Genomic DNA, 27,570 nt, shown 5'->3' on the forward strand with positions numbered 1-27,570 from the left:
TGTTGCTGATGACAGCGAAAAAGTCGGGATCGGAAGGAAATTCCTTCAGCAAGCATGGATGGAAACTTCATTGAGGAGCCGCCGTGAGGCACCGTATAATATCCCTCGCAACGAGCACGATGCTTTCTCCACATTTTTATGTCATTCCAATTCCCACAGTGTGCCTCGTTATGAAGCGTCGCACGAGAGAGTAAGCAAAAGATAAAATACCAATTCGCTCTCCCAGTGTGCAGCGGGACCTGTGACATGGGGCTGCTGTGTGACTGTTACTGATAGAAAGAGTTGGATCACAAGGGCAGTTGGGCTGTGTTTTGTTCAGCCTTTCAAATCTTGATGAATTACTCGAACCGTTAAATCCTGTTGAATGACAGCCTTTGGAAATATATTTCTGTTCACTGAAGGTGCAACTCACAGAATCATTGATGCAAAAATCAAATTGAGCGGATTCCGGTTAATTCTGCGCTTGAACACACGCCCCCATTTTGCAGCCCTGGCTGCCAGACTTCCAGATGGAGCAAATATTCCACAAATGGCAAATGCATCCAGTCTGCAAAATGGCAACATGTTGACAATATTCCGACTGAATTTCGCAACATATTTTACTATTGTAGCAGAAAAAATTATTTCAAATAAAACCGGGGGGGTGGGGGGGGGGAGGGGGGGGGGGTGAACATCAAATGTACGTTGTGATTGCCCCAGCCAAATCCCATGAAAGTCATTTAAAACGAAAATGCCATTCCATCAGTTTGAAGATGCGCGATCAGTCAGCGGTGAAAAATTTAAACTTCTGCACTTAATGATGCAACTCAATAGAAAAACGCAGTTGCTCATCGTGGGCTTCGTATGCGAGGTCGGCCGGTTAGCTCAGGTGGTTAGAGCGTGGTGCTAATAACGCCAAGGTCGCGGGTTCAATCCCCGTACTGGCCACATACGATTACCCGTGTGGGCAGAACTTTTCGTCGGCAGAGGCACCGGCAAAGTGCAGCTTTTTTTTCACCTTGGCAACTTTTAAACTGGAAAAATTTCTTCCAACCGTTCTGACAAATTGCCCATCTTTTCAAACTTCTGTGCCACAAACCGAAAGGGCGAATGTGGAAGGTTACGAGACGGGAAAGGAGTTTTCATTGCAAAGAGTAGACCGGCGGAGAAAGATTGAGCTTCATCTCATTAAATTCACAACGGAGTGCTGACATAATGTCCTTCATTTGGCTCCGAAACCGTTTATAAAAGCACTGGGAACATGCTCAGGTGGTCACATCTGCAGTTTGACCTCAGTACGGAGCCTTACGGCTGATGCTGGCTGGTCACCACTCTTCAGAAAAGACATTAGGAAGAGGACAGGTGACACTGCCTGGGAGGTTTACAATGATAAAATAAGTCCGTTATGAGGCGGTGTTGGAGACGTTCGGGTGGTTCCACGTCGATCATAGAAAATTGGAAGATGTCCCAACTCTGATATTCCAGCTGATACGGGATTTCGACAGAGTAAACAGTCAAAATATTCCCTCTCCGCGCAGGTCAATAACTGAAGTTGTCAGGTGCAAATTTGTTGAGAAAACATCTGGAGAGGACAGGCGGACCGGCATCAACATCATGCAGATTGGTGGGATATGTAACCATTCCACATGGAAAAATGACGGAAGATGCCATCCTTTCCAAAGAGTCGCAGTGAAACGGAAATGAGAAATGCGTAGTCAGCAGGATTCGAACCTGCGCGGGGAAACCCCAATGGATTTCAAGTCCATCGCCTTAACCACTCGGCCATGACTACACGATCCAACGCGCCAGAAATCATACTGATACCCACTCAATAATTCTTATAGCCGGCCTCCTTGAAGTGATGCTGACCTCTTGTGATGGATACAAATGCGATTAATTTCGCTGCTGATGTCATGCGTCTGTCTTCTTTCCCCATGTCGGCTCAATTTCATCTGTCGTCTAACGTCCTTTTCATTCGGATACAGCACATGGGTGGATTGAAACAAACAATTGCAAGCATTCTATATCTGTCCACACACTCAGAACTGGATGGAACATAAACTTTACATCCCAAAATAGCTCCCTTCAAGGCGCCTTAGGAAAACGAGCTCTTGAATGCGCAAAACTAATGCAGATATATTAGAGAATGTGCGGATTCGGAATCCAATCCGGCTCTCCCACATGGTGGTGACATTTGCCGTTTCTGAATCACCAGTGGACAAATTTGAATTGAGCCCATCGAGAATATCTTTCTGTTCACTGAAGATGCAACTCCCGCAATCATTGATCCAAAATTTAAGATGAACTGGGGCCGGTTAGTTTATACGGCTGGAGCATGTTGCTAATAACGCTGCGACTGAGGGTTCAATCCTCGTACTGTCCAAATGCGGTTACCTCTGTCTGTGGAGCCCGGTTTACGTTATGCTCAGTGGCAATGGCTTTTTCGAACAGCCTGAGTCGCTTCGCGTACTTCTGTACACTCACGATGCCGTTGACAATTTTTCAACTGGGAAAAAGTCTGCCTCCCATCCTGACAAATTGTCCATCTTTTCACACTTCTGTGCCACAAATCGGTCGGTGACATTTGAGCAAACCTTGACCGCTCTGCAGCGAAACACAGACGGACGACCGGTCAGCTGGATGTCAACTGTCATCATTCCTCTCATTCGCTTCAATGTTTTGTCATTATTCACGTCAGCCAACCTTGTTGCAAGAAATCATACCAGCTTACTTTGACGCACTGCATTCAACCGATCAACACATCGCTTCACACGAATTGATAATGCGCTTCAAACCTAATTTACGCAAATACTGAGTTTTTTCAGAAGAACAGCTATTCGGCTGGAAATCTCGAAACTGGCGGTTAGTTGGTCGTCACGCTCAACTCATTAACCGCTCAACATTGTCTTTACGATTTGGCAGAAGGGTGTCTAATGTGTTGCTGATGACAGCGAAAAAGTCGGGATCGGAAGGAAATTCCTTCAGCAAGCATGGATGGAAACTTCATTGAGGAGCCGCCGTGAGGCAACGTATAATATCCCTCGCAACGAGCACGATGCTTTCTCCACATTTTTATGTCATTCCAATTCCCACAGTGTGCCTCGTTATGAAGCGCCGCACGAGAGAGTAAGCAAAAGATGAAATCCCAATTCGCTCTCCCCAGTGTGCAGCGGGACCTGTGACATGGGGCTGCTGTGTGACTGTTACTGATAGAAAGAGTTGGATCACAAGGGCAGTTGGGCTGTGTTTTGTTCAGCCTTTCAAATCTTGATGAATTACTCGAAACGTTAAATCGTGTTGAATGACAGCCTTTGGAAATATATTTCTGTTCACTGAAGGTGCAACTCACAGAATCATTGATGCAAAAATCAAATTGAACGGATTCCGGTTAATTCTGCGCTTGAACACACGCCCCCATTTTGCAGCCCTGGCTGCCAGACTTCCAGATGGAGCAAATATTCCACAAATGGCAAATGCATCCAGTCTGCAAAATGGCAACATGTTGACAATATTCCGACTGAATTTCGCAACATATTTTACTATTTTAGCCGAAAAAAATATTTCAAATAAAACAGGGGGGGGGGGGTGAACATCAAATGCACGTTGTGATTGCCCCAGCTAAATCCCATGAAAGTCATTTAAAACGAAAATGCCATTCCATCAGGTTGAAGATGCGCGATCAGTCAGCAGTGAAAATTTTAAACTTCTGCACTGAATGATGCAACTCAATAGAAAAACGCAGTTGCTCATCGTGGGCTTCGTTTGCGACGTCGGCCGGTTAGCTCAGGTGGTTAGAGCGTGGTGCTAATAACGCCAAGGTCGCGGGTTCAATCCCCGTACTGGCCACATGCGATTACCCGTGTGGGCAGGACCTGTCGTCTTTTCGTCGGCAGAGCCTCATCCGCTTCGCGTTCTTCCACATCGGCAAAGTGCAGCTTTTTTTTCTCCTTGCCAACTTTTAAAATGGGAAAATTTCTTCCAACCGTTCTGACAAATTGCCCATCTTTTCAAACTTCTGTGCCACAAACCGAAAGGGCGAATGTGGAAGGTTACGAGACGGGAAAGGTGTTTTCATTGCAAAGGGTGGACCGGCGGAGAAAGATTGAGTTCATCTAATTAAATTCACAACGAGTGCTGACATAATGTCCTTCATTTGGCTCCGAAATCGTTTATAAAAGCACTGGGATCATGCTCAGGTGGTCACATCTGCAGTTTGACCTCAGTACGGAGCCTTACGGCTGATGCTGGCTGGTCACCACTCTTCAGAAAAGACATTAGGAAGAGGACAGGTGACACTGCCTGGGAGGTTTACAATGATAAAATAAGTCCGTTATGAGGCGGTGTTGGAGACGTTCGGGTGGTTCCACGTCGAACATAGAAAATTGGAAGATGTCCCAACTCTGATATTCCAGCTGATACGGGATTCCGACAGAGTAAACAGTCAAAATACTCCCTCTCCGCGCAGGTCAATAACTGAAGTTGTCAGGTGCAAATTTGTTGAGAAAACATCTGGAGTGGACAGGCGGACCGGCATCAACTTCACGCAAATTGGTGGGACATGTAACCATTCCACATGGAAAAATGACGGAAGATGCCATCTTTTCCAACGAGTCGGAGTGAAACGGAAATGAGAAATGCGTAGTCAGCAGGATTCGAGCCTGCGCGGGGAAACACCAATGGATTTCTAGTCCATCGCCTTAACCACTCGACCATGACTACACGGTCCAATGCGCCAGAAATCATACTGACACCCACTCAATAATTCTTATAGCCGGCCTCCTTGAAGTGATGCTGACCTCTTGTGATGGATACAAATGCGATTAATTTCGCTGCTGATGTCATGCGTCTGTCTTCTTTCCCCATGTCGGCTCAATTTCATCTGTCGTCTAACGTCCTTTTCATTCGGATACAGCACATGGGTGGATTGAAACAAACAATTGCAAGCATTCCATATCTGTCCACACACTCAGAACTGGATGGAACATAAACTTTACATCCCAAAATAGCTCCCTTCAAGGCGCCTTAGGAAAACGAGCTCTTGAATGCGCAAAACTAATGCAGATATATTAGAGTATGTGCGGATTCGGAATCCAATCCGGCTCTCCCACATGGTGGTGACATTTGCCGTTTCTGAATCACCAGTGGACAAATTTGAATTGAGCCCATCGAGAATATCTTTCTGTTCACTGAAGATGCAACTCCCGCAATCATTGATCCAAAATTTAAGATGAACTGGGGCCGGTTAGTTTATACGGTTGGAGCATGTTGTTAATAACGCTGCGACTGAGGGTTCAATCCTCGTACTGTCCAAATGCGGTTACCTCTGTCTGTGGAGCCCGGTTTACGTGATGCTCAGTGGCAATGGCTTTTTCGAACAGCCTGAGTCGCTTCGCGTACTTCGGTACACTCACGATGACGTTGACAATTTTTCAACTGGGAAAAAGTCTGCCTCCCATCCTGACAAATTGTCCATCTTTTCACACTTCTGTGCCACAAATCGGTCGGTGACATTTGAGCAAACCTTGACCGCTCTGCAGCGAAACACAGACGGACGACCGGTCAGCTGGATGTCAACTGTCATCATTCCTCTCATTCGCTTCAATGTTTTGTCATTATTCACGTCAGCCAACCTTGTTGCAAGAAATCATACCAGCTTACTTTGACGCACTGCATTCAACCGATCAACACATCGCTTCACACGAATTGATAATGCGCTTCAAACCTAATTTACGCAAATACTGAGTTTTTTCAGAAGAACAGCTATTCGGCTGGAAATCTCGAAACTGGCGGTTATTTGGTCGTCACGCTCAACACATTAACCGCTCAACATTGTCTTTACGATTTGGCAGAAGGGTGTCTAATGTGTTGCTGATGACAGCGAAAAAGTCGGGATCGGAAGGAAATTCCTTCAGCAAGCATGGATGGAAACTTCATTGAGGAGCCGCCGTGAGGCAACGTATAATATCCCTCGCAACGAGCACGATGCTTTCTCCACATTTTTATGTCATTCCAATTCCCACAGTGTGCCTCGTTATGAAGCGTCGCACGAGAGAGTCAGCAAAAGATGAAATCCCAATTCGCTCTCCCCAGTGTGCAGCGGGACCTGTGACATGGGGCTGCTGTGTGACTGTTACTGATAGAAAGAGTTGGATCACAAGGGCAGTTGGGCTGTGTTTTGTTCAGCCTTTCAAATCTTGATGAATTACTCGAAACGTTAAATCGTGTTGAATGACAGCCTTTGGAAATATATTTCTGTTCACTGAAGGTGCAACTCACAGAATCATTGATGCAAAAATCAAATTGAACGGATTCCGGTTAATTCTGCGCTTGAACACACGCCCCCATTTTGCAGCCCTGGCTGCCAGACTTCCAGATGGAGCAAATATTCCACAAATGGCAAATGCATCCAGTCTGCAAAATGGCAACATGTTGACAATATTCCGACTGAATTTCGCAACATATTTTACTATTTTAGCCGAAAAAAATATTTCAAATAAAACAGGGGGGGGGGGGGTGAACATCAAATGCACGTTGTGATTGCCCCAGCTAAATCCCATGAAAGTCATTTAAAACGAAAATGCCATTCCATCAGGTTGAAGATGCGCGATCAGTCAGCAGTGAAAATTTTAAACTTCTGCACTGAATGATGCAACTCAATAGAAAAACGCAGTTGCTCATCGTGGGCTTCGTTTGCGACGTCGGCCGGTTAGCTCAGGTGGTTAGAGCGTGGTGCTAATAACGCCAAGGTCGCGGGTTCAATCCCCGTACTGGCCACATGCGATTACCCGTGTGGGCAGAACTTTTCGTCGGCAGTGGCTGATCCGCTTCGCGTTCTTCCACATCGGCAAAGTCCAGCTTTTTTTTTTCTCCTTGCCAACTTTTAAAATGGGAAAATTTCTTCCAACCGTTCTGACAAATTGCCCATCTTTTCAAACTTCTGTGCCACAAACCTCAAAGGGCGAATGTGGAAGGTTACGAGACGGGAAAGGTGTTTTCATTGCAAAGGGTGGACCGGCGGAGAAAGATTGAGTTCATCTAATTAAATTCACAACGAGTGCTGACATAAAGTCCTTCATTTGGCTCCGAAATCGTTTATAAAAGCACTGGGATCATGCTCAGGTGGTCACATCTGCAGTTTGACCTCAGTACGGAGCCTTACGGCTGATGCTGGCTGGTCACCACTCTTCAGAAAAGACATTAGGAAGAGGACAGGTGACACTGCCTGGGAGGTTTACAATGATAAAATAAGTCCGTTATGAGGCGGTGTTGGAGACGTTCGGGTGGTTCCACGTCGAACATAGAAAATTGGAAGATGTCCCAACTCTGATATTCCAGCTGATACGGGATTTCGACAGAGTAAACAGTCAAAATACTCCCTCTCCGCGCATGTCAATAACTGAAGTTGTCAGGTGCAAATTTGTTGAGAAAACATCTGGAGTGGACAGGCGGACCGGCATCAACTTCACGCAAATTGGTGGGACATGGAACCATTCCACATGGAAAAATGACATCCTTTCCAGCGAGTCGTCGTGAAACGGAAATGAGAAATGCGTAGTCAGCAGGATTCGAACCTGCGCGGGGAAACCCCAATGGATTTCTAGTCCATCGCCTTAACCACTCCGCCATGACTACACGGTCCAACGCGCCAGAAATCATACTGATACCCACTCAATAATTCTTAGAGCCGGCCTCCTTGAAGTGATGCTGACCTCTTGTGATGGATACAAATGCGATTAATTTCGCTGCTGATGTCATGCGTCTGTCTTCTTTCCCCATGTCGGCTCAATTTCATCTGTCGTCTAACGTCCTTTTCATTCGGATACAGCACATGGGTGGATTGAAACAAACAATTGCAAGCATTCTATATCTGTCCACACACTCAGAACTGGATGGAACATAAACTTTACATCCCAAAATAGCTCCATTCAAGGCGCCTTAGGAAATCGAGCTCTTGAATGCGCAAAACTAATGCAGATATGTTAGAGTATGTGCGGATTCGGAATCCAATCCGGCTCTCCCACATGGTGGTGACATTTGCCGTTTCTGAATCACCAGTGGACAAATTTGAATTGAGCCCATCGAGAATATCTTTCTGTTCACTGAAGATGCAACTCCCGCAATCATTGATCCAAAATTTAAGATGAACTGGGGCCGGTTAGTTTATCCGGTTGGAGCATGTTGCTAATAACGCTGCGACTGAGGGTTCAATCCTCGTACTGTCCAAATGCGGTTACCTCTGTCTGTGGAGCCCGGTTTCCGTTATGCTCAGTGGCAATGGCTTTTTCGAACAGCCTGAGTCGCTTCGCGTACTTCTGTACACTCACGATGCCGTTGACAATTTTTCAACTGGGAAAAAGTCTGCCTCCCATCCTGACAAATTGTCCATCTTTTCACACTTCTGTGCCACAAATCGGTCGGTGACATTTGAGCAAACCTTGACCGCTCTACAGCGAAACACAGACGGACGACCGGTCAGCTGGATGTCAACTGTCATCATTCCTCTCATTCGCTTCAATGTTTTGTCATTATTCACGTCAGCCAACCTTGTTGCAAGAAATCATACCAGCTTACTTTGACGCACTGCATTCAACCGATCAACACATCGCTTCACACGAATTGATAATGCGCTTCAAACCTAATTTACGCAAATACTGAGTTTTTTCAGAAGAACAGCGATTCGGCTGGAAATCTCGAAACTGGCGGTGAGTTGGTCGTCACGCTCAACACATTAACCGCTCAACATTGTCTTTACGATTTGGCAGAAGGGTGTCTAATGTGTTGCTGATGACAGCGAAAAAGTCGGGATCGGAAGGAAATTCCTTCAGCAAGCATGGATGGAAACTTCATTGAGGAGCCGCCGTGAGGCAACGTATAATATCCCTCGCAACGAGCACGATGCTTTCTCCACATTTTTATGTCATTCCAATTCCCACAGTGTGCCTCGTTATGAAGCGTCGCACGAGAGAGTAAGCAAAATATAAAATACCAATTCGCTCTCCCCAGTGTGCAGTGGGACCTGTGACATGGGGCTGCTGTGTGACTGTTACTGATAGAAAGAGTTGGATCACAAGGGCAGTTGGGCTGTGTTTTGTTCAGCCTTTCAAATCTTGATGAATTACTCGAAACGTTAAATCGTGTTGAATGACAGCCTTTGGAAATATATTTCTGTTCACTGAAGGTGCAACTCACAGAATCATTGATGCAAAAATCAAATTGAACGGATTCCGGTTAATTCTGCGCTTGAACACACGCCCCCATTTTGCAGCCCTGGCTGCCAGACTTCCAGATGGAGCAAATATTCCACAAATGGCAAATGCATCCAGTCAGCAAAATGGCAACATGTTGACAATATTCCGACTGAATTTCGCAACATATTTTACTATTTTAGCCGAAAAAAATATTTCAAATGAAACAGGGGGGGGTGAACATCAAATGCACGTTGTGATTGCCCCAGCCAAATCCCATGAAAGTCATTTAAAACGAAAATGCCATTCCATCAGGTTGAAGATGCGCGATCAGTCAGCAGTGAAAATTTTAAACTTCTGCACTGAATGATGCAACTCAATAGAAAAACGCAGGTGCTCATCGTGGGCTTCGTTTGCGACGTCGGCCGGTTAGCTCAGGTGGTTAGAGCGTGGTGCTAATAACGCCAAGGTCGCGGGTTCAATCCCCGTACTGGCCACATGCGATTACCCGTGTGGGCAGGACCTGTCGTCTTTTCGTCGGCAGAGCCTGATCCGCTTCGCGTTCTTCCACATCGGCAAAGTCCAGCTTTTTTTTGCTCCTTGCCAACTTTTAAAATGGGAAAATTTCTTCCAACCGTTCTGACAAATTGCCCATCTTTTCAAACTTCTGTGCCACAAACCGAAAGGGCGAATGTGGAAGGTTACGAGACGGGAAAGGTGTTTTCATTGCAAAGGGTGGACCGGCGGAGAAAGATTGAGTTCATCTAATTAAATTCACAACGAGTGCTGACATAAAGTCCTTCATTTGGCTCCGAAATCTTTTGTAAAAGCACTGGGATCATGCTCAGGTGGTCACATCTGGAGTTTGACCTCAGTACGGAGCCTTACGGCTGATGCTGGCTGGTCACTACTCTTCAGAAAAGACATTAGGAAGAGGACAGGTGACACTGCCTGGGAGGTTTACAATGATAAAATAAGTCCGTTATGAGGCGGTGTTGGAGACGTTCGGGTGGTTCCACGTCGAACATAGAAAATTGGAAGATGTCACAACTCTGATATTCCAGCTGATACGGTATTTCGACAGAGTAAACAGTCAAAATACTCCCTCTCCGCGCAGGTCAATAACTGAAGTTGTCAGGTGCAAATTTGTTGAGAAAACATCTGGAGTGGACAGGCGGACCGGCATCAACTTCACGCAAATTGGTGGGACATGAAACCATTCCACATGGAAAAATGACGGAAGATGCCATCTTTTCCAACGAGTCGGAGTGAAACGGAAATGAGAAATGCGTAGTCAGCAGGATTCGAACCTGCGCGGGGAAACCCCAATGGATTTCTAGTCCATCGCCTTAACCACTCGGCCATGACTACACGGTCCAACGCGCCAGAAATCATACTGATACCCACTCAATAATTCTTATAGCCGGCCTCCTTGAAGTGATGCTGACCTCTTGTGATGGATACAAATGCGATTAATTTCGCTGCTGATGTCATGCGTCTGTCTTCTTTCCCCATGTCGGCTCAATTTCATCTGTCGTCTAACGTCCTTTTCATTCGGATACAGCACATGGGTGGATTGAAACAAACAATTGCAAGCATTCCATATCTGTCCACACACGCAGAACTGGATGGAACATAAACTTTACATCCCAAAATAGCTCCCTTCAAGGCGCCTTAGGAAAACGAGCTCTTGAATGCGCAAAACTAATGCAGATATATTAGAGTATGTGCGGATTCGGAATCCAATCCGGCTCTCCCACATGGTGGTGACATTTGCCGTTTCTGAATCACCAGTGGACAAATTTGAATTGAGCCCATCGAGAATATCTTTCTGTTCACTGAAGATGCAACTCCCGCAATCATTGATCCAAAATTTAAGATGAGCTGGGGCCGGTTAGTTTATACGGTTGGAGCATGTTGCTAATAACGCTGCGACTGAGGGTTCAATCCTCGTACTGTCCAAATGCGGTTACCTCTGTCTGTGGAGCCCGGTTTACGTTCTGCTCAGTGGCAATGGCTTTTTCGAACAGCCTGAGTCGCTTCGCGTACTTCTGTACACTCACGATGCCGTTGACAATTTTTCAACTGGGAAAAAGTCTGCCTCCCATCCTGACAAATTGTCCATCTTTTCACACTTCTGTGCCACAATACGGTCGGTGACATTTGAGCAAACCTTGACCGCTCGACAGCGAAACACATACGGACGACCGGTCAGCTGGATGTCAACTGTGATCATTCCTCTCATTCGCTTCAATGTTTTGTCAATATTCACGTCAGCCAACCTTGTTGCAAGAAATCATACCAGCTTACTTTGACGCACTGCATTCAACCGATCAACACATCGCTTCACACGAATTGATAATGCGCTTCAAACCTAATTTACGCAGATACTGGGTTTTTTCAGAAGAACAGCTATTCGGCTGGAAATCTCGAAACTGGCGGTTAGTTGGTCGTCACGCTCAACACATTAACCGCTCAACATTGTCTTTACGATTTGGCAGAAGGGTGTCTAATGTGTTGCTGATGACAGCGAAAAAGTCGGGATCGGAAGGAAATTCCTTCAGCAAGCATGGATGGAAACTTCATTGAGGAGCCGCCGTGAGGCAACGTATAATATCCCTCGCAACGAGCACGATGCTTTCTCCACATTTTTATGTCATTCCAATTCCCACAGTGTGCCTCGTTATGAAGCGTCGCACGAGAGAGTAAGCAAAAGATGAAATCCCAATTCGCTCTCCCCAGTGTGCAGCGGGACCTGTGACATGGGGCTGCTGTGTGACTGTTACTGATAGAAAGAGTTGGATCACAAGGGCAGTTGGGCTGTGTTTTGTTCAGCCTTTCAAATCTTGATGAATTACTCGAAACGTTAAATCGTGTTGAATGACAGCCTTTGGAAATATATTTCTGTTCACTGGAGGTGCAACTCACAGAATCATTGATGCAAAAATCAAATTGAACGGATTCCGGTTAATTCTGCGCTTGAACACACGCCCCCATTTTGCAGCCCTGGCTGCCAGACTTCCAGATGGAGCAAATATTCCACAAATGGCAAATGATTCCAGTCAGCAAAATGGCAACATGTTGACAATATTCCGACTGAATTTCGCAACATATTTTACTATTTTAGCCGAAAAAAATATTTCAAATAAAATAGGGGGGGGGGGGGGGTGAACATCAAATGCACGTTGTGATTGCCCCAGCCAAATCCCATGAAAGTCATTTAAAACGAAAATGCCATTCCATCAGGTTGAAGATGCGCGATCAGTCAGCAGTGAAAATTTTAAACTTCTGCACTGAATGATGCAACTCAATAGAAAAACGCAGGTGCTCATCGTGGGCTTCGTTTGCGACGTCGGCCGGTTATCTCAGGTGGTTAGAGCGTGGTGCTAATAACGCCAAGGTCGCGGGTTCAATCCCCTTACTGGCCACATGCGATTACCCGTGTGGGCAGGACCTGTCGTCTTTTCGTCGGCAGAGCCTGATCCGCTTCGCGTTCTTCCACATCGGCAAAGTCCAGCTTTTTTTTGCTCCTTGCCAACTTTTAAAATGGGAAAATTTCTTCCAACCGTTCTGACAAATTGCCCATCTTTTCAAACTTCTGTGCCACAAACCGAAAGGGCGAATGTGGAAGGTTACGAGACGGGAAAGGTGTTTTCATTGCAAAGGGTGGCCCGGCGGAGAAAGATTGAGTTCATCTAATTAAATTCACAACGAGTGCTGACATAATGTCCTTCATTTGGCTCCGAAATCGTTTATAAAAGCACTGGGATCATGCTCAGGTGGTCACATCTGCAGTTTGACCTCAGTACGGAGCCTTACGGATGATGCTGGCTGGTCACCACTCTTCAGAAAAGACATTAGGAAGAGGACAGGTGACACTGCCTGGGAGGTTTACAATGATAAAATAAGTCCGTTATGAGGCGGTGTTGGAGACGTTCGGGTAGTTCCACGTCGAACATAGAAAATTGGAAGATGTCCCAACTCTGATGTTCCAGCTGATACGGGATTTCGACAGAGTAAACAGTCAAAATACTCCCTCTCCGCGCAGGTCAATAACTGAAGTTGTCAGGTGCAAATTTGTTGAGAAAACATCTGGAGTGGACAGGCGGACCGGCATCAACTTCACGCAAATTGGTGGGATATGTAACCATTCCACATGGAAAAATGACGGAAGATGCCATCTTTTCCAACGAGTCGGAGTGAAACGGAAATGAGAAATGCGTAGTCAGCAGGATTCGAACCTGCGCGGGGAAACCCCAATGGATTTCTAGTCCATCGCCTTAACCACTCCGCCATGACTACACGGTCCAACGCGCCAGAAATCATACTGATACCCACTCAATAATTCTTATAGCCGGCCTCCTTGAAGTGATGCTGACCTCTTGTGATGGATACAAATGCGATTAATTTCGCTGCTGATGTCATGCGTCTGTCTTCTTTCCCCATGTCGGCTCAATTTCATCTGTCGTCTAACGTCCTTTTCATTCGGATACAGCACATGGGTGGATTGAAACAAACAATTGCAAGCATTCCATATCTGCCCACACACGCAGAACTGGATGGAACATAAACTTTACATCCCAAAATAGCTCCCTTCAAGGCGCCTTAGGAAAACGAGCTCTTGAATGCGCAAAACTAATGCAGATATATTAGAGTATGTGCGGATTCGGAATCCAATCCGGCTCTCCCACATGGTGGTGACATTTGCCGTTTCTGAATCACCAGTGGACAAATTTGAATTGAGCCCATCGAGAATATCTTTCTGTTCACTGAAGATGCAACTCCCGCAATCATTGATCCAAAATTTAAGATGAGCTGGGGCCGGTTAGTTTATACGGTTGGAGCATGTTGTTAATAACGCTGCGACTGAGGGTTCAATCCTCGTACTGTCCAAATGCGGTTACCTCTGTCTGTGGAGCCCGGTTTACGTTATGCTCAGTGGCAATGGCTTTTTCGAACAGCCTCAGTCGCTTCGCGTACTTCTGTACACTCACGATGCCGTTGACAATTTTTCAACTGGGAAAAGGTCTGCCTCCCATCCTGACAAATTGTCCATCTTTTCACACTTCTGTGCCACAAATCGGTCGGCGACATTTGAGCAAACCTTGACCGCTCGACAGCGAAACACATACGGACGACCGGTCAGCTGGATGTCAACTGTGATCATTCCTCTCATTCGCTTCAATGTTTTGTCAATATTCACGTCAGCCAACCTTGTTGCAAGAAATCATACCAGCTTACTTTGACGCACTGCATTCAACCGATCAACACATCGCTTCACACGAATTGATAATGCGCTTCAAACCTAATTTACGCAAATACTGAGTTTTTTCAGAAGAACAGCTATTCGGCTGGAAATCTCGAAACTGGCGGTTAGTTGGTCGTCACGCTCAACACATTAACCGCTCAACATTGTCTTTACGATTTGGCAGAAGGGTGTCTAATGTGTTGCTGATGACAGCGAAAAAGTCGGGATCGGAAGGAAATTCCTTCAGCAAGCATGGATGGAAACTTCATTGAGGAGCCGCCGTGAGGCAACGTATAATATCCCTCGCAACGAGCACGATGCTTTCTCCACATTTTTATGTCATTCCAATTCCCACAGTGTGCCTCGTTATGAAGCGTCGCACGAGAGAGTAAGCAAAAGATGAAATCCCAATTCGCTCTCCCCAGTGTGCAGCGGGACCTGTGACATGGGGCTGCTGTGTGACTGTGTCTGATAGAAAGAGTTGGATCACAAGGGCAGTTGGGCTGTGTTTTGTTCAGCCTTTCAAATCTTGATGAATTACTCGAAACGTTAAATCGTGTTGAATGACAGCCTTTGGAAATATATTTCTGTTCACTGGAGGTGCAACTCACAGAATCATTGATGCAAAAATCAAATTGAACGGATTCCGGTTAATTCTGCGCTTGAACACACGCCCCCATTTTGCAGCCCTGGCTGCCAGACTTCCAGATGGAGCAAATATTCAACAAATGGCAAATGATTCCAGTCAGCAAAATGGCAACATGTTGACAATATTCCGACTGAATTTCGCAACATATTTTACTATTTTAGCCGAAAAAAATATTTCAAATAAAATAGGGGGGGGGGGTGAACATCAAATGCACGTTGTGATTGCCCCAGCCAAATCCCATGAAAGTCATTTAGAACGAAAATGCCATTCCATCAGGTTGAAGATGCGCGATCAGTCAGCAGTGAAAATTTTAAACTTCTGCACTGAATGATGCAACTCAATAGAAAAACGCAGGTGCTCATCGTGGGCTTCGTTTGCGACGTCGGCCGGTTATCTCAGGTGGTTAGAGCGTGGTGCTAATAACGCCAAGGTCGCGGGTTCAATCCCCGTACTGGCCACATGCGATTACCCGTGTGGGCAGGACCTGTCGTCTTTTCGTCGGCAGAGCCTGATCCGCTTCGCGTTCTTCCACATCGGCAAAGTCCAGCTTTTTTTTGCTCCTTGCCAACTTTTAAAATGGGAAAATTTCTTCCAACCGTTCTGACAAATTGCCCATCTTTTCAAACTTCTGTGCCACAAACCGAAAGGGCGAATGTGGAAGGTTACGAGACGGGAAAGGTGTTTTCATTGCAAAGGGTGGCCCGGCGGAGAAAGATTGAGTTCATCTAATTAAATTCACAACGAGTGCTGACATAATGTCCTTCATTTGGCTCCGAAATCGTTTATAAAAGCACTGGGATCATGCTCAGGTGGTCACATCTGCAGTTTGACCTCAGTACGGAGCCTTACGGCTGATGCTGGCTGGTCACCACTCTTCAGAAAAGACATTAGGAAGAGGACAGGTGACACTGCCTGGGAGGTTTACAATGATAAAATAAGTCCGTTATGAGGCGGTGTTGGAGACGTTCGGGTAGTTCCACGTCGAACATAGAAAATTGGAAGATGTCCCAACTCTGATGTTCCAGCTGATACGGGATTTCGACAGAGTAAACAGTCAAAATACTCCCTCTCCGCGCAGGTCAATAACTGAAGTTGTCAGGTGCAAATTTGTTGAGAAAACATCTGGAGTGGACAGGCGGACCGGCATCAGCTTCACGCAAATTGGTGGGATATGTAACCATTCCACATGGAAAAATGACGGAAGATGCCATCTTTTCCAACGAGTCGGAGTGAAACGGAAATGAGAAATGCGTAGTCAGCAGGATTCGAACCTGCGCGGGGAAACCCCAATGGATTTCTAGTCCATCGCCTTAACCACTCGGCCATGACTACACGGTCCAACGCGCCAGAAATCATACTGATACCCACTCAATAATTCTTATAGCCGGCCTCCTTGAAGTGATGCTGACCTCTTGTGATGGATACAAATGCGATTAATTTCGCTGCTGATGTCATGCGTCTGTCTTCTTTCCCCATGTCGGCTCAATTTCATCTGTCGTCTAACGTCCTTTTCATTCGGATACAGCACATGGGTGGATTGAAACAAACAATTGCAAGCATTCCATATCTGTCCACACACGCAGAACTGGATGGAACATAAACTTTACATCCCAAAATAGCTCCCTTCAAGGCGCCTTAGGAAAACGAGCTCTTGAATGCGCAAAACTAATGCAGATATATTAGAGTATGTGCGGATTCGGAATCCAATCCGGCTCTCCCACATGGTGGTGACATTTGCCGTTTCTGAATCACCAGTGGACAAATTTGAATTGAGCCCATCGAGAATATCTTTCTGTTCACTGAAGATGCAACTCCCGCAATCATGGATCCAAAATTTAAGATGAACTGGGGCCGGTTAGTTAATACGGTTGGAGCATGTTGCTAATAACGCTGCCGACTGAGGGTTCAATCCTCGTACTGTCCAAATGCGGTTACCTCTGTCTGTGGAGCCCGGTTTACGTTATGCTCAGTGGCAATGGCTTTTTCGAACAGCCTGAGTCGCTTCGCGTACTTCTGTACACTCACGATGCCGTTGACAATTTTTCAACTGGGAAAAAGTCTGCCTCCCATCCTGACAAATTGTCCATCTTTTCACACTTCTGTGCCACAAATCGGTCGGTGACATTTGAGCAAACCTTGACCGCTCTACAGCGAAACACAGACGGACGACCGGTCAGCTGGATGTCAACTGTGATCATTCCTCTCATTCGCTTCAATGTTTTGTCATTATTCACGTCAGCCAACCTTGTTGCAAGAAATCATACCAGCTTACTTTGACGCACTGCATTCAACCGATCAACACATCGCTTCACACGAATTGATAATGCGCTTCAAACCTAATTTACGCAAATACTGAGTTTTTTCAGAAGAACAGCGATTCGGCTGGAAATCTCGAAACTGGCGGTTAGTTGGTCGTCACGCTCAACACATTAACCGCTCAACATTGTCTTTACGATTTGGCAGAAGGGTGTCTAATGTGTTGCTTATGACAGCGAAAAAGTCGGGATCGGAAGGAAATTCCTTCAGCAAGCATGGATGGAAACTTCATTGAGGAGCCGCCGTGAGGCAACGTATAATATCCCTCGCAACGAGCACGATGCTTTCTCCACATTTTTATGTCATTCCAATTCCCACAGTGTGCCTCGTTATGAAGCGTCGCACGAGAGAGTAAGCAAAAGATGAAATCCCAATTCGCTCTCCCCAGTGTGCAGCGGGACCTGTGACATGGGGCTGCTGTGTGACTGTTACTGATAGAAAGAGTTCGATCACAAGGGCAGTTGGGCTGTGTTTTGTTCAGCCTTTCAAATCTTGATGAATTACTCGAAACGTTAAATCGTGTTGAATGACAGCCTTTGGAAATATATTTCTGTTCACTGAAGGTGCAACTCACAGAATCATTGATGCAAAAATCAAATTGAACGGATTCCGGTTAATTCTGCGCTTGAACACACGCCCCCATTTTGCAGCCCTGGCTGCCAGACTTCCAGATGGAGCAAATATACCACAAATGGCAAATGCATCCAGTCAGCAAAATGGCAACATGTTGACAATATTCAGACTGAATTTCGCAACATATTTTACTATTTTAGCCGAAAAAAATATTTCAAATAAAACAGGGGGGGGGGGGGGGGGGTGAACATCAAATGCACGTTGTGATTGCCCCAGCCAAATCCCATGAAAGTCATTTAAAACGAAAATGCCATTCCATCAGGTTGAAGATGCGCGATCAGTCAGCAGTGAAAATGTTAAACTTCTGCACTGAATGATGCAACTCAATAGAAAAACGCAGGTGCTCATCGTGGGCTTCGTTTGCGACGTCGGCCGGTTAGCTCAGGTGGTTAGAGCATGGTGCTAATAACGCCAAGGACGCGGGTTCAATCCCCGTACTGGCCACATGCGATTACCCGTGTGGGCAGAACCTGTCGTCTTGTCGTCGGCAGAGGCTGATCCGCTTCGCGTTCTTCCACATCGGCAAAGTCCAGCTTTTTTTTTCTCCTTGCCAACTTTTAAAATGGGAAAATTTCTTCCAACCGTTCTGACAAATTGCCCATCTTTTCAAACTTCTGTGCCACAAACCGAAAGGGCGAATGTGGAAGGTTACGAGACGGGAAAGGTGTTTTCATTGCAAAGAGTGGACCGGCGGAGAAAGATTGAGCTTCATCTAATTAAATTCACAACGAGTGCTGACATAATGTCCTTCATTTGGCTACGAAATCGTTTACAAAAGCACTGGGATCATGCTCAGGTGGTCACATCTGCAGTTTGACCTCAGTACGGAGCCTGACGGCTGATGCTGGCTGTTCACCACTCTTCAGAAAAGACATTAGGAAGAGGACAGGTGACACTGCCTGGGAGGTTTACAATGATAAAATAAGTCCGTTATGAGGCGGTGTTGGAGGCGTTCGGGTCGTTCCACGTCGAACATAGAAAATTGGAAGATGTCCCAACTCTGATATTCCAGCTGATACGGGATTTCGACAGAGTAAACAGTCAAAATACTCACTCTCCGCGCAGGTCAATAACTGAAGTTGTCAGGTGCAAATTTGTTGAGAAAACATATGGAGAGGACAGGCGGACCGGCATCAACTTCACGCAAATTGGTGGGATATGTAACCATTCCACAGGGAAAAGTGGCGGAAGATGCCATTCTTTCCAACGAGTCGGAGCGAAACGGAAATGAGAAATGCGTAGTCAGCAGGATTCGAACCTGCGCGGGGAAACCCCAATAGATTTCTAGTCCATCGCCTTAACCACTCGGCCATGACTACACGGTCCAACGCGCCAGAAATCATACTGATACCCACTCAATAATTCTTAGAGCCGGCCTCCTTGAAGTGATGCTGACCTCTTGTGATGGATACAAATGCGATTAATTTCGCTGCTGATGTCATGCGTCTGTCTTCTTTCCCCATGTCGGCTCAATTTCATCTGTCGTCTAACGTCCTTTTCATTCGGATACAGCACATGGGTGGATTGAAACAAACATTTGCAAGCATTCTATATCTGTCCATACGCTCAGAACTGGATGGAACACAAACTTTAACTCCCAAAATAGCTCCCTTCAAGGCGCCTTAGGAAAACGAGCTCTTGAATGCGCAAAACTAATGCAGATATATTAGAGTATGTGCGGATTCGGAATCCAATCCGGCTCTCCCACATGGTGGTGACATTTGCCGTTTCCGAATCACCAGTGGACAAATTTGAATTGAGCCCATCGAGAATATCTTTCTGTTCACTGAAGATGCAACTCCCGCAATCATTGATCCAAAATTTAAGATGAACTGGGGCCGGTTAGTTTATACGGTTGGAGCATGTTGTTAATAACGCTGCGACTGAGGGTTCAATCCTCGTACTGTCCAAATGCGGTTACCTCTGTCTGTGGAGCCCGGTTTACGTTATGCTCAGTGGCAATGGCTTTTTCGAACAGCCTGAGTCGCTTCGCGTACTTCTGTACACTCACGATGCCGTTGACAATTTTTCAACTGGGAAAAAGTCTGCCTTCCATCCTGACAAATTGTCCATCTTTTCACACTTCTGTGCCACAAATCGGTCGGTGACATTTGAGCAAACCTTGACCGCTCTACAGCGAAACACAGACGGACGACCGGTCAGCTGGATGTCAACTGTGATCATTCCTCTCATTCGCTTCAATGTTTTGTCATTATTCACGTCAGCCAACCTTGTTGCAAGAAATCATACCAGCTTACTTTGACGCACTGCATTCAACCGATCAACACATCGCTTCACACGAATTGATAATGCGCTTCAAACCTAATTTACGCAAATACTGAGTTTTTTCAGAAGAACAGCTATTCGGCTGGAAATCTCGAAACTGGCGGTTAGTTGGTCGTCACGCTCAACACATTAACCGCTCAACATTGTCTTTACGATTTGGCAGAAGGGTGTCTAATGTGTTGCTGATGACAGCGAAAAAGTCGGGATCGGAAGGAAATTCCTTCAGCAAGCATGGATGGAAACTTCATTGAGGAGCCGCCGTGAGGCAACGTATAATATCCCTCGCAACGAGCACGATGCTTTCTCCACATTTTTATGTCATTCCAATTCCCACAGTGTGCCTCGTTATGAAGCGTCGCACGAGAGAGGAAGCAAAAGATGAAATCCCAATTCGCTCTCCCCAGTGTGCAGCGGGACCTGTGACATGGGGCTGCTGTGTGACTGTTACTGATAGAAAGAGTTGGATCACAAGGGCAGTTGGGCTGTGTTTTGTTCAGCCTTTCAAATCTTGATGAATTACTCGAAACGTTAAATCGTGTTGAATGACAGCCTTTGGAAATATATTTCTGTTCACTGAAGGTGCAACTCACAGAATCATTGATGCAAAAATCAAATTGAACGGATTCCGGTTAATTCTGCGCTTGAACACACGCCCCCATTTTGCAGCCCTGGCTGCCAGACTTCCAGATGGAGCAAATATTCCACAAATGGCAAATGCATCCAGTCAGCAAAATGGCAACATGTTGACAATATTCCGACTGAATTTCGCAACATATTTTACTATTTTAGCCGAAAAAAATATTTCAAATAAAACAGGGGGGGGGGGGGGGTGAACATCAAATGCACGTTGTGATTGCCCCAGCCAAATCCCATGAAAGTCATTTAAAACGAAAATGCCATTCCATCAGGTTGAAGATGCGCGATCAGTCAGCAGTGAAAATTTTAAACTTCTGCACTGAATGATGCAACTCAATAGAAAGACGCAGGTGCTCATCGTGGGCTTCGTTTGCGACGTCGGCCGGTTAGCTCAGGTGGTTAGAGCGTGGTGCTAATAACGCCAAGGTCGCGGGTTCAATCCCCGTACTGGCCACATGCGATTGCCCGTGTGGGCAGGACCTGTCGTCTTTTCGTCGGCAGAGCCTGATCCGCTTCGCGTTCTTCCACATCGGCAAAGTGCAGCTTTTTTTTCTCCTTGCCAACTTTTAAAATGGGAAAATTTCTTCCAACCGTTCTGACAAATTGCCCATCTTTTCAAACTTCTGTGCCACAAACCGAAAGGGCGAATGTGGAAGGTTACGAGACGGGAAAGGTGTTTTCATTGCAAAGGGTGGACCGGCCGAGAAAGATTGAGTTCATCTAATTAAATTCACAACGAGTGCTGACATAATGTCCTTCATTTGGCTCCGAAATCGTTTATAAAAGCACTGGGATCATGCTCAGGTGGTCACATCTGCAGTTTGACCTCAGTACGGAGCCTTACGGCTGATGCTGGCTGGTCACCACTCTTCAGAAAAGACATTTGGAAGAGGACAGGTGACACTGCCTGGGAGGTTTACAATGATAAAATAAGTCCGTTATGAGGCGGTGTTGGAGACGTTCGGGTAGTTCCACGTCGAACATAGAAAATTGGAAGATGTCCCAACTCTGATATTCCAGCTGATACGGGATTCCGACAGAGTAAACAGTCAAAATACTCCCTCTCCGCGCAGGTCAATAACTGAAGTTGTCAGGTGCAAATTTGTTGAGAAAACATCTGGAGTGGACAGGCGGACCGGCATCAACTTCACGCAAATTGGTGGGACATGTAACCATTCCACATGGAAAAATGACGAAAGATGCCATCTTTTCCAACGAGTCGGAGTGAAACGGAAATGAGAAATGCGTAGTCAGCAGGATTCGAGCCTGCGCGGGGAAACCCCAATGGATTTCTAGTCCATCGCCTTAACCACTCGGCCATGACTACACGGTCCAACGCGCCAGAAATCATACTGACACCCACTCAATAATTCTTATAGCCGGCCTCCTTGAAGTGATGCTGACCTCTTGTGATGGATACAAATGCGATTAATTTCGCTGCTGATGTCATGCGTCTGTCTTCTTTCCCCATGTCGGCTCAATTTCATCTGTCGTCTAACGTCCTTTTCATTCGGATACAGCACATGGGTGGATTGAAACAAACAATTGCAAGCATTCCATATCTGTCCACACACTCAGAACTGGATGGAACATAAACTTTACATCCCAAAATAGCTCCCTTCAAGGCGCCTTAGGAAAACGAGCTCTTGAATGCGCAAAACTAATGCAGATATATTAGAGTATGTGCGGATTCGGAATCCAATCCGGCTCTCCCACATGGTGGTGACATTTGCCGTTTCTGAATCACCAGTGGACAAATTTGAATTGAGCCCATCGAGAATATCTTTCTGTTCACTGAAGATGCAACTCCCGCAATCATTGATCCAAAATTTAAGATGAACTGGGGCCGGTTAGTTTATACGGTTGGAGCATGTTGTTAATAACGCTGCGACTGAGGGTTCAATCCTCGTACTGTCCAAATGCGGTTACCTCTGTCTGTGGAGCCCGGTTTACGTGATGCTCAGTGGCAATGGCTTTTTCGAACAGCCTGAGTCGCTTCGCGTACTTCTGTACACTCACGATGACGTTGCCAATTTTTCAACTGGGAAAAAGTCTGCCTCCCATCCTGACAAATTGTCCATCTTTTCACACTTCTGTGCCACAAATCGGTCGGTGACATTTGAGCAAACCTTGACCGCTCTGCAGCGAAACACAGACGGACGACCGGTCAGCTGGATGTCAACTGTCATCATTCCTCTCATTCGCTTCAATGTTTTGTCATTATTCACGTCAGCCAACCTTGTTGCAAGAAATCATACCAGCTTACTTTGACGCACTGCATTCAACTGATCAACACATCGCTTCACACGAATTGATAATGCGCTTCAAACCTAATTTACGCAAATACTGAGTTTTTTCAGAAGAACAGCGATTCGGCTGGAAATCTCGAAACTGGCGGTTAGTTGGTCGTCACGCTCAACACATTAACCGCTCAACATTGTCTTTACGATTTGGCAGAAGGGTGTCTAATGTGTTGCTGATGACAGCGAAAAAGTCGGGATCGGAAGGAAATTCCTTCAGCAAGCATGGATGGAAACTTCATTGAGGAGCCGCCGTGAGGCAACGTCTAATATCCCTCGCAACGAGCACGATGCTTTCTCCACATTTTTATGTCATTCCAATTCCCACAGTGTGCCTCGTTATGAAGCGTCGCACGAGAGAGTAAGCAAAAGATGAAATCCCAATTCGCTCTCCCCAGTGTGCAGCGGGACCTGTGACATGGGGCTGCTGTGTGACTGTTACTGATAGAAAGAGTTGGATCACAAGGGCAGTTGGGCTGTGTTTTGTTCAGCCTTTCAAATCTTGATGAATTACTCGAAACGTTAAATCGTGTTGAATGACAGCCTTTGGAAATATATTTCTGTTCACTGAAGGTGCAACTCACAGAATCATTGATGCAAAAATCAAATTGAACGGATTCCGGTTAATTCTGCGCTTGAACACACGCCCCCATTTTGCAGCCCTGGCTGCCAGACTTCCAGATGGAGCAAATATTCCACAAATGGCAAATGCATCCAGTCTGCAAAATGGCAACATGTTGACAATATTCCGACTGAATTTCGCAACATATTTTACTATTTTAGCCGAAAAAAATATTTCAAATAAAACAGGGGGGGGGGGTGAACATCAAATGCACGTTGTGATTGCCCCAGCTAAATCCCATGAAAGTCATTTAAAACGAAAATGCCATTCCATCAGGTTGAAGATGCGCGATCAGTCAGCAGTGAAAATTTTAAACTTCTGCACTGAATGATGCAACTCAATAGAAAAACGCAGTTGCTCATCGTGGGCTTCGTTTGCGACGTCGGCCGGTTAGCTCAGGTGGTTAGAGCGTGGTGCTAATAACGCCAAGGTCGCGGGTTCAATCCCCGTACTGGCCACATGCGATTACCGGTGTGGGCAGAACTTTTCGTCGGCAGAGGCTGATCCGCTTCGCGTTCTTCCACATCGGCAAAGTCCAGCTTTTTTTTTTCTCCTTGCCAACTTTTAAAATGGGAAAATTTCTTCCAACCGTTCTGACAAATTGCCCATCTTTTCAAACTTCTGTGCCACAAACCGAAAGGGCGAATGTGGAAGGTTACGAGACGGGAAAGGTGTTTTCATTGCAAAGGGTGGACCGGCGGAGAAAGATTGAGTTCATCTAATTAAATTCACAACGAGTGCTGACATAAAGTCCTTCATTTGGCTCCGAAATCGTTTATAAAAGCACTGGGATCATGCTCAGGTGGTCACATCTGCAGTTTGACCTCAGTACGGAGCCTTCCGGCTGATGCTGGCTGGTCACCACTCTTCAGAAAAGACATTAGGAAGAGGACAGGTGACACTGCCTGGGAGGTTTACAATGATAAAATAAGTCCGTAATGAGGCGGTGTTGGAGACGTTCGGGTGGTTCCACGTCGAACATAGAAAATTGGAAGATGTCCCAACTCTGATATTCCAGCTGATACGGGATTTCGACAGAGTAAACAGTCAAAATACTCCCTCTCCGCGCAGGTCAATAACTGAAGTTGTCAGGTGCAAATTTGTTGAGAAAACATCTGGAGTGGACAGGCGGACCGGCATCAACTTCACGCAAATTGGTGGGATATGTCACCATTCCACAGGGTAAAATGATTGAAGATGTCATCCTTTCCAGCGAGTCGTCGTGAAACGGAAATGAGAAATGCGTAGTCAGCAGGATTCGAACCTGCGCGGGGAAACCCCAATGGATTTCTAGTCCATCGCCTTAACCACTCCGCCATGACTACACGGTCCAACGCGCCAGAAATCATACTGATACCCACTCAATAATTCTTAGAGCCGGCCTCCTTGAAGTGATGCTGACCTCTTGTGATGGATACAAATGCGATTAATTTCGCTGCTGATGTCATGCGTCTGTCTTCTTTCCCCATGTCGGCTCAATTTCATCTGTCGTCTAACGTCCTTTTCATTCGGATACAGCACATGGGTGGATTGAAACAAACAATTGCAAGCATTCTATATCTGTCCACACACTCAGAACTGGATGGAACATAAACTTTACATCCCAAAATAGCTCCATTCAAGGCGCCTTAGGAAATCGAGCTCTTGAATGCGCAAAACTAATGCAGATATGTTAGAGTATGTGCGGATTCGGAATCCAATCCGGCTCTCCCACATGGTGGTGACATTTGCCGTTTCTGAATCACCAGTGGACAAATTTGAATTGAGCCCATCGAGAATATCTTTCTGTTCACTGAAGATGCAACTCCCGCAATCATTGATCCAAAATTTAAGATGAACTGGGGCCGGTTAGTTTATCCGGTTGGAGCATGTTGCTAATAACGCTGCGACTGAGGGTTCAATCCTCGTACTGTCCAAATGCGGTTACCTCTGTCTGTGGAGCCCGGTTTCCGTTATGCTCAGTGGCAATGGCTTTTTCGAACAGCCTGAGTCGCTTCGCGTACTTCTGTACACTCACGATGCCGTTGACAATTTTTCAACTGGGAAAAAGTCTGCCTCCCATCCTGACAAATTGTCCATCTTTTCACACTTCTGTGCCACAAATCGGTCGGTGACATTTGAGCAAACCTTGACCGCTCTACAGCGAAACACAGACGGACGACCGGTCAGCTGGATGTCAACTGTCATCATTCCTCTCATTCGCTTCAATGTTTTGTCATTATTCACGTCAGCCAACCTTGTTGCAAGAAATCATACCAGCTTACTTTGACGCACTGCATTCAACCGATCAACACATCGCTTCACACGAATTGATAATGCGCTTCAAACCTAATTTACGCAAATACTGAGTTTTTTCAGAAGAACAGCGATTCGGCTGGAAATCTCGAAACTGGCGGTGAGTTGGTCGTCACGCTCAACACATTAACCGCTCAACATTGTCTTTACGATTTGGCAGAAGGGTGTCTAATGTGTTGCTGATGACAGCGAAAAAGTCGGGATCGGAAGGAAATTCCTTCAGCAAGCATGGATGGAAACTTCATTGAGGAGCCGCCGTGAGGCAACGTATAATATCCCTCGCAACGAGCACGATGCTTTCTCCACATTTTTATGTCATTCCAATTCCCACAGTGTGCCTCGTTATGAAGCATCGCACGAGAGAGTAAGCAAAAGATAAAATACCAATTCGCTCTCCCCAGTGTGCAGCGGGACCTGTGACATGGGGCTGCTGTGTGACTGTTACTGATAGAAAGAGTTGGATCACAAGGGCAGTTGGGCTGTGTTTTGTTCAGCCTTTCAAATCTTGATGAATTACTCGAAACGTTAAATCGTGTTGAATGACAGCCTTTGGAAATATATTTCTGTTCACTGAAGGTGCAACTCACAGAATCATTGATGCAAAAATCAAATTGAACGGATTCCGGTTAATTCTGCGCTTGAACACACGCCCCCATTTTGCAGCCCTGGCTGCCAGACTTCCAGATGGAGCAAATATTCCACAAATGGCAAATGCATCCAGTCAGCAAAATGGCAACATGTTGACAATATTCCGACTGAATTTCGCAACATATTTTACTATTTTAGCCGAAAAAAATATTTCAAATAAAACAGGGGGGGGGGGGGGGGGGTGAACATCAAATGCACGTTGTGATTGCCCCAGCCAAATCCCATGAAAGTCATTTAAAACGAAAATGCCATTCCATCAGGTTGAAGATGCGCGATCAGTCAGCAGTGAAGAATTTGAACTTCTGCACTGAATGATGCAGCTCAATAGAAAAACGCAGTTGCTCATCGTGGGCTTCGTTTGCGACGTCGGCCGGTTAGTTCAGTTGGTTAGAGCGTGGTGCTCATAACGCCAAGGTCGCGGGTTCCATCCCCGTATTGGCCACATGCGATTACCCGTGTGGGCCGAACCTGTCGCCGTTTCGTCGGCAGAGGCTGATCCGCTTCGCGTTCTTCCACATCGGCAAAGTCCAGCTTTTTTTTCTCCTTGACAACTTTTAAATTGGGAAAATTTCTTCCAACCGTTCTGACAAATTGCCCATCTTTTCAAACTTCTGTGCCACAAACCGAAAGGGCGAATGTGGAAGGTTACGAGACGGGAAAGGAGTTTTCATTGCAAAGAGTAGACCGTCCGGAGAAAGATTGAGCGTCATCTAATTAAATTCACAACGGAGTGCTGACATAATGTCCTTCATTTGGCTACGAAATCGTTTATA

At 46.0% G+C, this 27,570-nt stretch overlaps 19 non-coding genes across 19 annotated transcripts; 10 read left to right on the top strand and 9 right to left on the bottom strand.

Annotated features, from left to right (window-relative positions):
• The first annotated feature begins 853 nt into the window (after positions 1-853).
• trnai-aau (transfer RNA isoleucine (anticodon AAU)) lies at positions 854-927 on the top strand. Its single transcript has one exon. It is a non-coding gene; the product is annotated as a tRNA-Ile (tRNA).
• Positions 928-1,689: 762 nt separating this feature from the next.
• On the bottom strand, positions 1,690-1,771 carry trnas-uga (transfer RNA serine (anticodon UGA)). The gene has a single exon. It is a non-coding gene; the product is annotated as a tRNA-Ser (tRNA).
• A 1,980-nt stretch (positions 1,772-3,751) lies between these two features.
• Positions 3,752-3,825, top strand: trnai-aau (transfer RNA isoleucine (anticodon AAU)). The gene has a single exon. It is a non-coding gene; the product is annotated as a tRNA-Ile (tRNA).
• A 791-nt stretch (positions 3,826-4,616) lies between these two features.
• Positions 4,617-4,698, bottom strand: trnas-aga (transfer RNA serine (anticodon AGA)). Its single transcript has one exon. It is a non-coding gene; the product is annotated as a tRNA-Ser (tRNA).
• Positions 4,699-6,679: 1,981 nt separating this feature from the next.
• On the top strand, positions 6,680-6,753 carry trnai-aau (transfer RNA isoleucine (anticodon AAU)). Its single transcript has one exon. It is a non-coding gene; the product is annotated as a tRNA-Ile (tRNA).
• Positions 6,754-7,529: 776 nt separating this feature from the next.
• Positions 7,530-7,611, bottom strand: trnas-aga (transfer RNA serine (anticodon AGA)). Its single transcript has one exon. It is a non-coding gene; the product is annotated as a tRNA-Ser (tRNA).
• Positions 7,612-9,587: 1,976 nt separating this feature from the next.
• trnai-aau (transfer RNA isoleucine (anticodon AAU)) lies at positions 9,588-9,661 on the top strand. The gene has a single exon. It is a non-coding gene; the product is annotated as a tRNA-Ile (tRNA).
• Positions 9,662-10,453: 792 nt separating this feature from the next.
• trnas-aga (transfer RNA serine (anticodon AGA)) lies at positions 10,454-10,535 on the bottom strand. Its single transcript has one exon. It is a non-coding gene; the product is annotated as a tRNA-Ser (tRNA).
• Positions 10,536-12,518: 1,983 nt separating this feature from the next.
• trnai-aau (transfer RNA isoleucine (anticodon AAU)) lies at positions 12,519-12,592 on the top strand. Its single transcript has one exon. It is a non-coding gene; the product is annotated as a tRNA-Ile (tRNA).
• Positions 12,593-13,384: 792 nt separating this feature from the next.
• Positions 13,385-13,466, bottom strand: trnas-aga (transfer RNA serine (anticodon AGA)). The gene has a single exon. It is a non-coding gene; the product is annotated as a tRNA-Ser (tRNA).
• A 1,979-nt stretch (positions 13,467-15,445) lies between these two features.
• On the top strand, positions 15,446-15,519 carry trnai-aau (transfer RNA isoleucine (anticodon AAU)). Its single transcript has one exon. It is a non-coding gene; the product is annotated as a tRNA-Ile (tRNA).
• A 792-nt stretch (positions 15,520-16,311) lies between these two features.
• trnas-aga (transfer RNA serine (anticodon AGA)) lies at positions 16,312-16,393 on the bottom strand. The gene has a single exon. It is a non-coding gene; the product is annotated as a tRNA-Ser (tRNA).
• Positions 16,394-18,380: 1,987 nt separating this feature from the next.
• trnai-aau (transfer RNA isoleucine (anticodon AAU)) lies at positions 18,381-18,454 on the top strand. Its single transcript has one exon. It is a non-coding gene; the product is annotated as a tRNA-Ile (tRNA).
• Positions 18,455-19,247: 793 nt separating this feature from the next.
• Positions 19,248-19,329, bottom strand: trnas-aga (transfer RNA serine (anticodon AGA)). The gene has a single exon. It is a non-coding gene; the product is annotated as a tRNA-Ser (tRNA).
• A 1,983-nt stretch (positions 19,330-21,312) lies between these two features.
• On the top strand, positions 21,313-21,386 carry trnai-aau (transfer RNA isoleucine (anticodon AAU)). The gene has a single exon. It is a non-coding gene; the product is annotated as a tRNA-Ile (tRNA).
• Positions 21,387-22,177: 791 nt separating this feature from the next.
• Positions 22,178-22,259, bottom strand: trnas-aga (transfer RNA serine (anticodon AGA)). The gene has a single exon. It is a non-coding gene; the product is annotated as a tRNA-Ser (tRNA).
• Positions 22,260-24,238: 1,979 nt separating this feature from the next.
• Positions 24,239-24,312, top strand: trnai-aau (transfer RNA isoleucine (anticodon AAU)). The gene has a single exon. It is a non-coding gene; the product is annotated as a tRNA-Ile (tRNA).
• Positions 24,313-25,097: 785 nt separating this feature from the next.
• Positions 25,098-25,179, bottom strand: trnas-aga (transfer RNA serine (anticodon AGA)). Its single transcript has one exon. It is a non-coding gene; the product is annotated as a tRNA-Ser (tRNA).
• Positions 25,180-27,165: 1,986 nt separating this feature from the next.
• trnam-cau (transfer RNA methionine (anticodon CAU)) lies at positions 27,166-27,239 on the top strand. The gene has a single exon. It is a non-coding gene; the product is annotated as a tRNA-Met (tRNA).
• Positions 27,240-27,570: the final 331 nt, after the last annotated feature.

The sequence above is a fragment of the Mustelus asterias genome, chromosome 30 (assembly GCF_964213995.1).
Source record: "Mustelus asterias chromosome 30, sMusAst1.hap1.1, whole genome shotgun sequence".
Lineage (NCBI taxonomy): Eukaryota > Metazoa > Chordata > Chondrichthyes > Carcharhiniformes > Triakidae > Mustelus > Mustelus asterias.